Below are 12,006 nucleotides of genomic sequence, written 5' to 3' on the forward strand. Positions count from 1 at the left end.
TCCTGTCTCTCATATAACTGGCCTTCACTCACTTCCAGTTTCTCCCTCTCTTTATTCCTCTACTATTGACATTGTCTCCTTCACTCTTTACCTTGCACTGCTCCTGTCATTGTCAACTATGTCGCACTGCTACTGTGTTGCTCTCTTTCTCTCACACTGCCATTGTCTGTTTCGCTCCTTTGCATATCACAGTCTCCTGTCTTACAGTATTTATAACTTTTCCATCTCTTCCCCACTGACACTGTCTCCTTCTCTCTCAACACAAAAAATCGTGAATATTTTCGCATACCAAAATTTTCGGGAAAGTTTTCAAAGGTGATGAAGGTAGAACATGTGAAACTGAAATAATTCAAAGTAAATGTTACGTCTTAGACTGGAATTTTTGTTCACAAAATTTTTCCATTTACTTCAGTACTACAACATGGGGTTCCCACAACCCTTCTGATGATAACAGAGGAATTTAACAGCATATTTCTTCGTGCTATACTTTACAAACTACTTTTTCACCTCAGGCCGTATTTTACTTGCACATTTTACGTGTATAAGAGGAGTAACTTTGAATCTCTTTATCTCGGAAACAGATAAAGAAAACAAGAACATTTTCAAGGTTATTCGAGATTGGGATCACAAGAATAGACTATATTGTAATAATTCCTGCCATTTTCTGTGCATAGTCGTCTCAGAACCGCGGCTCGTTTTTGGATTGTTTCTCGGCAATGGATAAAGATTTACGAAAACGGGAGGAAGGCATGTATAGATACATGCCTAGATAATACACCGTTGAAATTTGAGTAGTTTTCTGCCAATAGTTCTTTAGATATCCACTGCTGACGACGAAAAAATGACGAAAAACCGTTTCCTCGTAGATAGCCCATGCACTAAATGGTGCTTTCATAAACCCTTTAAGGCGCACCGAAGATCATATCTAATTCAAAAAGAACCAACCCACACTAAGGGCAAAAAAAATCGCATTGCCAAGAAGAAGCTGTGCGACACAAATGAAAGTTCGTAGGTGGGTTTTTATATTTGAAAGATGCTGCATATTCAAATTTCGAGGCAGTCGCGTAAGAGTAGCGTTAGTAGCGCCAGTATGAGGATGAATATCAGGTTTGCTTTAAATACACGCTGTAACGGTCGAGAGCGTTAGTTACCTCTGAGACTGGGCGTGATGAGTTGATGTTAGTCAAGAATATAAGAATTTTTGAGATGTTGCAGCCCTGTAAGCAACTGCGGTAAATTAATATGTCAAGAATCCGTTTCAGTTGCGAAATATTACTGGTGTTTACCCAGGTTTCAGGTAGAGTAATCTAGCCTTCTTCAGAAGCATAAAATAAACTAATACATGCCAGAATAAGTCACGGTCAAACGCCGACGCTACGTTGGAACTGACTGTGGCACGCGGTTATGTACCGAGCAAGAAGGCGGATCACGCGCATGCGCGCACAGAAAGTCAAAGGTGCCATCGATTGGCTGTCTTTATGTTATAGCATCCTAATATTATGTTATTAACCTATGTGAGACACTTATACTTTGGTCACTATTAGACCATATCCTTAATTTATGTTCCCGTTCAAAAGGGAAGAATACAGCTCATGTTCATATTATTAGCTTGACCTTTGTCGCTCAATAGTATACAAGTGTGTTGGCAGCGGCGTTATACGCCCTGACACACCCTACTTCAAATATTAGGTCCTTAGTTCTTGGTAGTCTATGTGAGAATTTCCACCACGCTCACAATAATCCTCATCGTAAATAGTTAATAGCCTAATAGGCAACACCCTAAATAGGTAATATCTGATACACTAGAGTGTGTATTTCGACAATTAGGGTGGCATAGCCTATTTAAGTGCATAGGGGTCTTGAACCCACTACTAACTAATAATTAACCTTTTTCCTTAAGAGTTTGTTCTACGTCACCCTTGTGTCTACATATAGTGGACGGTATTACATATTGTATTTATAGTTAGTGTATGTTTCGTAAAGTTATTTCAGGTTTCCTAAACACAATGTTGACCATCTGTGCATAAAGTCATAAATGATACCCTAGGCTTTACACACCCAGTCAATCATAAATGCGTAGCAATGTAGTGCCATAACATAACAACGTGAGTCAAATTTCGCGTTAACAAATTGACACATTACTCCACCTATAATGGAAATTGTTTTATTTCCACCTTCTCCTAACCCTGAGAAGTTCTCGCGTTACGGACGTATAACCTTGTTCATCCCCTCACGAGATCGCGAGGAACCATACAACACAGCGGTAATCAAAAGTAGTTTTTTAATCTAATCTAACAAGTTGAGCTTAACGACAAAGTAAATTTCTTATCCGTTAATAAGGTCTCGGTTTACAGTTAATGCTCAGCGATATTCTATCTACTTAGTGCCTTGTTCTCTCACAAAAATGGCTCTGAGCACTATGGGACTTAACATGTATGGTGATCAGTCCCCTAGAACTTAGAGATACTTAAACCTAACTAACCTAAGGACATCAGACAACACCCAGCCATCACGAGGCAGAGAAAATCCCTGATCCCGCCGGGAATCGAACCCGGGAACCCGGGCGTGGGAAGCGAGAACGCTACCGCACGACCGTTCTCTCACAAATTACAGTTTAACATTATAGGTAATTTCCCAGCACATAACATAAAGACAGCCAATGGCAGGCACCTTTGACTTTCCGTGCGTGCATGCACGTGATCCGCCGTCTTGCTCGGTGCATATCTGCGTGCCACAGTCAGTTCCAACGTAGCGTCCGCGGCTAACCGACCGCTTTACACGCAGTGGGGACGCGGCTGTTCCGCAGCTAAGTAACGTAGCTTGACATGGTACCACGATACTTCAGCTTTTTATGTTTGACCGTGCCTTATTCTGGCATGTATTAGTTTATTTTATGCTTCTGAAGAAGGCTACATTACTCTAGCTGAAACCTGGGTAAAGACCAGTAATATTTCGCAACTGCGGCGGATTTTTGACATATTAGTCCAGAATACTCTTAAGGCGACGAAAACGCGATTATCAGTATCTCTCTGTTTGAGCGAGGTCGTGTAATAGGGATACGAAAAGCTTGATGATCCTTCTGTGATATCGCACAAAGACTTGGCAGCAATGTAGCCACTGTACATGATTGCAGGCAGCGGTGGTCGCGAGAAGGTACGGTCGCAAGAAGACCAGGCTGTGGACGGACACGTGGCACTACCGCGAGGGAAGGCCATCGGGTACGGCGTACAGCTCTGGCCCACGGTACTGCAGCAATCTGGGAAGCAGTTGGCACCACAGAGACACAACGATCTGTTAGAAATCATTTACTTCAAGGGCATCTCCGAGCCAGACGCCCAGTAGCGTACATTCCACTGACCCCGAACCACCGCCATTTGAGTGGTATCAAGCGAGGGCACTTTGGAGAGCAGGGTGGATGTCTGTTGCGTTTTCTGGTGACAACTGGTTCTGCGTCGGTGCCAGTGATGACCGTGTGTTGGTTATAAAGGGGCCAGTTGAGGTTTTCCAGGCAACCTGTCTGCATGGTAGACACACTGGCCCTAAATCTTCAACTATAGTCTGGACTGCAATTTCGTATGGCAGCAGGATCACACTAGTGACTATCCCACGCACAATGACTGCAAATTTGTACGTCAATCTGGTGTTTCGACATATTGTGCTGCCATTCATGAACAGCATTCCACGGGGTGTTTTCCAAAAGGATGACGGTCGCCCACATACCACTGTTGTAACGCAACACGCTGTACAAAGTGTCGACATGTTGCCTTGGAGTGCTACTTCACGAGATCTGTCTCTAATGGAGCACATGTGGGACATCACCGGACAACTCCGGCGTCGTCGACAAACAGAACTAACAGTCCCGGTATTAACAGACCAAGTGCAACAGACTTGGCGCTCTATTCCAGAAACTGACATGCGGCACCTGTACAACACAATGCATTCACGTTTGCGTGCTTGCATTCAACATTCTGGCGGTTACATCGGTTATTAATGTACCAGCATTTCACATCTCGCGCGTACATGACCTGTGGTCATGAAATGTTAAGCACTTATCACCTAAATATGTTGCGTAGACAAATGTATTCCCGAGATCTGATTACTCTCCATTAATTATTTTCTGGTGCTGCGTTTCTTTCCGTCAATGTACATACTCCATTTGCAAATGTGGATGAAGTGTGTATATTCACACTTTGACTCTGTAATATAGGAATAGTTACATAAGACGATCCTTTCGTTGGGTTTCAGTGGCGAGGCATGAGCTTTTCGCAACTGTAATCGCTTCTAAAAACTAGTTAAGAGCAAAATTATTGTTTTCGTAATTATTGTTATTATTGTCATTGTTATTACATTATTGTTTACGATTACCCAAATAACAGTTCAGATGTTATAATTGTTCATTCATAATAACCGCAACAAATGTCAGTTCTATTGAAATGTCTGTACCAGTGACTTCAGAAGTGGAACCGATGAGGTCATTCTGTATGTCACTTGAGATAACTCGAAAAACTGTTGAAGTCTGCACGTGATTTGGCGAACATTCTTCTTTTAGCGCCATTAAATGTAACAGTTCAAAGTAATTGCCCTAATTACAATTGTTTTCTGTTTCATAGTGTGCTCTGATTGGAAATTATTGTGCAGCTGGGAAATATGTAACATGAGTAAAACAACTCAGAATGTGTCTATTTTTCCTCACTTCTTCGTTATGCTGCTGAACGTTTAATATCAAGGCCTTTTGAAACGAAAAGTCTATCCTTGTGTTGCCATATTTAATAAGTGTGAATACAGATGTTATACGGTCCTTGAAATTTTCGTGCCTTTTCCTTTAGTTGTTGAATTTACTCATGTCATTCACGACATGTTTTTTGTCCACAACACATCGGAAGAAATAAAAATATACGACCAACAGGACGATTTTTGTGTCTCCTTAGAGCCAAATACTATTTGTAAGAGGAGTACCAACGTTCTAGAAAACAACTGACATAATTTTTAGTTACGCATTTAAAGGTCGAAGATTTGGTGTAGGCAGTCCCTGATGAATCACGTCACTTTTCTCCTCGAAACTAAGTCCTCCAGATAGATATTTCCACGGACTTTGTAGCACTCATTTACAATCTAATAGGTTTGTATCTTTTGAGAAGCCCGCTGCTTCGTCCATATTGCTTCAGCAACCCATCTTCACACTTACGCAGAAACTGATTCGAAATTATCAGAAAATATAGTTGGTCACACAACCATGCTGAATGTACTAAAACACTATGAAACGCTAAAGTATGAACCGTAGTCTCTATATGAACACTTTCAGCTATGTAGCGTGCAAAAGAATAACACGCGTGTTGTTAGAAGAGATAGAGCAGTGGTTCCCAACCTGGTGGTATTTACCCCCTGGGGAGCAAAATGAAATTTTATTAAGGGAGAAACCTAATAGATTCGATTCATTTCAAGTCACGAAACTAAATTATTTTCAAAAGATCATTACTTTCATAACAATTTTGTAAGACTCTAATATTGATTATACAAGTTATCAATTATTACTTTTCCTCAACTAGCAGCATTAATGTGGTAGAGGTTACAGGTTCTTCACATAATCCATCCACTACATACATATGTTGTTCTTTGTCCCGTACATAACTGGCGATAAAATTGAGATATTTACCTAACAAATACTAAATATGCAATAAAATGTCTTCTCGAAGTTGTTAATAGTAACTGCAGCAGTCCATAAATTGCTTCATTACTCGCTTCGAGACTGACAAATGAATTAATTGACAGCGCGACACGGCAATAACGACATAAGGGTTACTATAGTGCTGTACACAGTGTTATTATTATTATTATTATTATTACAATGGTCAGACACAAAGCATTAACAGCCTTAAGTCGTTCAATTTCTGCCACTTCAGAAGTAAGGATTACAGCAATCAAGTGATTTACTAACAGTAAGTGTAGTGCACACTTCTAAATCTGTTTTATTTTAAATGGTGTTACAGTGTGCAGGTTAAGCAAGTGCCGCAATGGAGAGAAGTAAGTCAGGGGAAGTATGTTTTTCGTAACAAGCGTCTATCATCACTGCCGATAGTTTGTTTTCTTATGTGAGAAGGACTTGTGGGTAGTACCACGAATTCCTTCGTCACTGATTCGAACACATACAGACACACACACACACACACACACACACACACACACACACACACGCACGCACAAGCTAAATATCATTTACCTTTCATCATTTTAAAAATAAAGGTGTTCCAAAAAAACTCTTTCATATTACACTCTAGTTAGGTGCTGAAGTTGCTATAACGCTGGGATTGAGGGATGAGGGGCGGGGGGGGGGGGGGGGGGGGGGGGGGGGTGCAGGGACGGTAGGACGGAGGTACTAGCTAACATCTAATTGCACTCAGGCGTAACAGTCTAACAAAGATTGGGGACCACTGAGCTAGAGAATCGCAGGCGCGACACGATTATCAACTACCTTCAGAAGTTGCACAGCCCTTCTCTTTTAGCACCCGAAGCGAGAGAGCGGATGGATTTTGCAACGGGATGTGCAAACTGGCGCCTGTCACACTTACAGCTTTTAATGTCTTAAACGCTCCCAGATTAACAGTGTGCTTTACAAGTATGAAATAGGCGTGCAACTGAAATTGTAGAAAAATATGTACCAAGAATGTTTAAATGCAAAAAAATGCGTCATATGTGTAACCATGATTATAGTAGTTAGTATTACCCCTCATCTCTGTTGTGTATACAAATGATCTATAACGCTATACAGAACGCTTCACCCTACCTTTCTACCACCATTATAACACAAAGAATGAGCCCTGAAAAATCACGTTTTTCTGCGCGGCGTTTGGAACATACTGGTAGGGCATGATGTCGCATGCGTATCGATTAAAAGTCCCCGGGAACGAAGTATTCAGCCACCTGTGGAAGGAAACGCTTCTGTAGTACGCTGCGCTACTACCTATCCTGTCCAATGAGAAAAGAGCTGTTACTACTACGTATACAGTGAAGCATTACCATCTGAGAGCTTTTTCTGTTATTTGACACCAATCTCATGAAGCGCCCACTGCAAGTGTATATTACATTCCTTTAAGGGGTCACTGATTACATGATCTTAAAGGGCCATTACCGCTGCATTGTTCTCAAGAATTGATTACTAGACAAGGTGGACGTAGCGGCTAAATTCAGAAGGGATATTGTAGTGTTGGCAGAAGAGCCAACACCGTGTTACTAGTGGAGGCCGAAATGCACGCGTTTTAGCTCACGCAGGCTGGCGTGAGGAGGGAAGGACCATACTGACGTGAAGTCTGGAACATGACAAGGAATTAGAATTCAGAAAGCGGACGGAATTAGTTTCATTACTTTAATTCATTAATGAAGAACGTCGCTCTTGACGGTACATGAGTCACAATATTATCTGTTCAGAAGACATAGTAACCGAATATGGCGCCTTGCTAGGTCTTAGCTAATGGAGTAGCTGAAGGCTATGCTAAACTGTCGTCTCGGCAAATGAGAGCTTATGTAGACAGTGAACCGTTGCTAGCAAAGTCGGCTGTTCAACTGGGGCGAGTGCTAGGGAGTCTCTCTAGACTAGGGCTGCCGTGTAGTGGCGCTCGGTCTGCAATCGCTGATAGTGGCGACACGTGGGTCCGACGTATACTAACGGACCGCGGCCGATTTAAAGGCTACCACCTAGCAAGTGTGGTGTCTGGCGGTGACACAACAGATATTATGTTAATGTTACTAATTACACAGCGTTAACACTCGTTTTCCACTATGTCACACGAGGTGCACTATCTTGATGTGTTGTTAGTTCTAGGATACGTTTAACAAAATAGGATTTGAACCAACACGAAATTAACTACGACTTAAGCATTAGAACATTTCAGTGATTAACGTGTGAGTGTGCTGAAAATAGTGACTATTTTTTATCTTAAACTGTTTGGGCTTTCGTAGTCTATTGTAAAAAGTGTTTCCAATTGGAGTGATTGCGGGGTAGCCGCGCGGACTAAGGGTGCTTTGCCACGGTTCTCGCAGCTTCTCCCGTCGATGGTTCGAGTCCTTCCTCGGGCATGGACGTGTGTGTTGTCCTTAGCGTAAGTTAGTTTAAGTAGTGTCTAAGCCTAGGGACCAATGACCTCAGCAGTTTCGTCCCATGGGAACTTACCACCGCCACATAGCTCATTCTTGGTAGTCCGAATAGTCTTGAGTAAATGCGGCACGTTGGAGATAAGTGTTTACCTTTCCTTTATTTTGGCATAATTCCTAAAATGGTTCAAATGGCTCTGAGCACTATGGGACTCAACTCCTGAGGTCATTAGTCCCCTAGAACTTAGAACTAGTTAAACCTAACTAACCTAAGGACATCACAAACATCCATGCCCGAGGCAGGATTCGAACCTGCGACCGTAGCGGTCTTGCGGTTCCAGACTGCAGCGCCTTTAACCGCACGGCCACTTCGGCCGGCCATAATTCCTAGGAGCTATTAATGTAGTGTGTGGCTGAGTAATGACTTCCCCTTTTCTTATTCGATTGCCCCCGTCTGCAGACAGGTCACATTTTATTGCACAACAGAGAATAACGCAATCTTATATTAATTTAATTAATCTTCATTTTTTGAAACATCATGAAAATATTAAACAAATCCGCCAACCATGACTACCTATGACTACATGTTGTATACTTACCGAGGAAACACGACGGCTGTAGCACAGAAACGGTACGTTCACAGACATGGATTCCTATTCAAAATATTTTGTACCCTCTCCAATCCTCAAGTTTTAGAAATCTGTAGCTGGAATTTCAGAACATCCTGTATGTGTCACGGAATAGGTCGGTGTGCATGGTACCGAAGTGTTCGAAGATGATGAGCTGGTCTTCCAGAAATCCTCCTAAACAGGTTGTAGTCTGGGCCTACCGGCCTAGCACAAGGTCTCGGGACTTTCACATAAAAGGAGTTGTTCTCCAGCAGCATTTCACATCAGAGTGCTATTAGCGGGAGCAGGAAAAGGCCAATGAAAACGACTGTATCTTACTCCTGAGTTGATCGGCTGAAAGGTAAAAATGTTGAATAATTTCATGGAGCGGTTCAGAGCACGCAGACCCGAGGAGTGGGCAGCTAGCCCTCACGAAGGTAAGAGGCAAGTAGTTGGTCCTGTGGGGAAGACGTTTTGAGTAAATCTCATCGGGACTGAGTACATGTTGTCACATCCAAAGCAAGAATTTTTGAAAGAGATTATGGATGTGTTTTTTCTACGCAGGCATGCAACTCTACGTAATCATCTTCCGGTTTTCTCGCGAGTCTTGCGTTTTAGTTCGTGCTCAGTACTATTTATTAAATTGGAAAAGGACCAGCAAATGTTACAAGCGTTAAAATCTCATTTTTCTCAATTCAAACAAAGTGATAATTAACAACAGATACGTCAGAGGCCTTAAAACAACTTATTTTTGGAATATTTCAAAACAATTTATTTCTCTGAGCACCAAAGTCACAAGCCTCAATCTGTATGTACAAGAACGTAAACGTTCTAGAATGAAATTTTCACTCTTTATCGGAGTGTGCGCTCATATGAACCTACCCGGCAGATTAAACTGTCTGCCGGACCTTCGCCTTTTGCGGGCAAGTGCTCTACCATGTGAGCTACCCAAGCACGACTCACAGCCCGTCCTGAGAGCTTTAATTCCGCCAGTACCTCGTCTCCTACCTTCCAAACTTCACAGAAGCTCTCCTGCGAACCTAGCAGATGGTAAAACACTTGCCAGCGGAAGACGAAGGTCCTGAGTTCGAATCTCGGTCCGGCACACAGTTTTAATCTGCCCGAAAGTTTCAATGTAAATGTTCGTTTGCCCAAAATCGTATATGTCCGAAAGTTCTCCACAGAGGAAGACAGAGAAGGGGCAGAAGGAGATGGAGAGATGATGGATAGAAAAAAGGGGAGAGAGGTGACGGATAGAGAGAGGGATAAGGAGTAGAACATGGACAAAGAGAGGGAGAGGAGCAGAACGACAGAGACAGGGGAAAGATGGAGATTAGGACACATACCCAATCCCCATACGTATTAGAAACGTGTGCTTTCTCTTTTCTTTCTTTTCTATTTAACTAGACTGAGCCACGGCAACAAGTGACCTGTAACGGTTAGTGAACCATATAAAAACAAAAATATTTAAAAAAAGATAAGCATGTAACAGAATGATTAAATATTTCATACACACAGTGTTTCAAAGGTTTTACGACAAACGTCTAGAGTTGACAGATGACGTTATGGGGGACAACTTTCGCTGAACTTCCCAGCGATGCTAGGCGTCGTTTAACACAGGTTGTGCTTTTGAAAGGTGGCGGCATTTTTCCATTTATAGACACTCATTCTTATGGTTGTTGAAAATCACTCTATCAATTCATTAGGGCAGGTAGTGCGCTACACACCTGGTTTGTAGATGTGAAATCTTGTCGTCCCAGGGCCAGCGAGTACTGAAAGACGCCTCGCCTCACTGGGAAACACTAGCTTGTTATCACTAACAAAAGTTGTTCTCGGCGTAATCTGTCACCCCTAGTCGTCTGTCGCAACTACTTTGAGACACAATGATACTGTCGCCCTTATCTGAGGTATAGTGAAGAGCGTTACCAAGGTGGGACTCGCTAGGAACTGCAATGCGGAGAGAGGATTGAATGCTTGGGACCAGTGGGCGCATAGTTCTTTCACTACAAACTCTCTACGACCTTCATCCTTCGTGCAAGCGATGGAAACTCACGCGGGTGGTATGGGGGCGCTGGCAGTGGTTGGATCTTTGTCATCCGCCGCTTTTCACCCTCCAAGTACGCATTTGTCTAGCTACAGAGACAGTTTTATACACTAGCTTCTTACCATGTAAAGCTTTGAGCAATGAAACGAGCGCAGAAAAGATTTTAAGTTGTGTGATGTCCAGATTCCTGCCCAATTTACTGCTCAGGGTATTTTAATGTTTCTAAGAAAGGTGCGTTCATACCTTTCTAGTTAGTGATCAACTCAGAATCGAGTATCTGAAACACAGTTCTACATTTCTGACTGCGTGTCCATTTCTCATATTTTGTTTAAGAAATATTAGTATTCATTTCGGGATCCACTGAATAGGTTTGAGTGTCTCTGGGAAAAACAAAAAGGGGGTTCAGTCTCAAAGGGTACAGGTCGTACACAGGAAGAACGAAGATCCATAAACCATCGGTGTAACAGTTGTAAATTGTCGTAGCTGTGTTAGGAAAGTACCAGATCTCCACCGCTAATAAAAGCACTGATGCTCAAATCGTTACAGGCACTGAAAGCTAGCTAAAGTTGGAGATAAGTCCAGCCGAAATTTTTGTTATGAAACTAACGGTGTTCAGAAGGGATATGCTAAACACTGTAGGCGGTGGCATGCATGTTGCTGTTAGAAGAAGTTTATCTCGTAGCGAAATTGAAGTAGATAGTTCCTGTGAGTTAGTATGGGCAGAGGTCATTCTTGTAAACCGGAATACAATAATACTTGGATCCTTTTACCGACCTCCGAACTCAGAAGTTACAATTACTGAAAGGTTCAAAGAAAACTGGAGTTTAATTTCAAACACGAATGCGACTCATATAGGTATAGTTGGTGGTGTCTCTAATTTACCTCCGATATGTTGGCGAAAATACATATTTGAATCCGGAGGTACGCATGACACATCATCTGAAATTGTGCTAAGCGCATTCTCTGAAAATTATTCCGTGCAGTTAGTTCATGAACCCACGTGAATAGTAAACGATTGTAAAACACACCTGACCTCTTAGCAACAAATAATCCTGAGCTAATAACGAGCATCAAAACGGATACAGGCGTTAGCGAACACAAGGTTGTTCTAACGAGACTGAATACTGTAATCCCCAAATCCTCCAAAAATAAACGAAACATATACCTATTCAAAAGCAGATATAAATTCACTTGATGCCTTCCTGAGAGACAATCTCTACTCCCTCCAAATTAACAATGTAAGTATAGACAAGATTTGGCTGGAATTCA

This window comes from Schistocerca piceifrons, chromosome 1, assembly GCF_021461385.2.
Source record: "Schistocerca piceifrons isolate TAMUIC-IGC-003096 chromosome 1, iqSchPice1.1, whole genome shotgun sequence".
NCBI lineage: Eukaryota > Metazoa > Arthropoda > Insecta > Orthoptera > Acrididae > Schistocerca > Schistocerca piceifrons.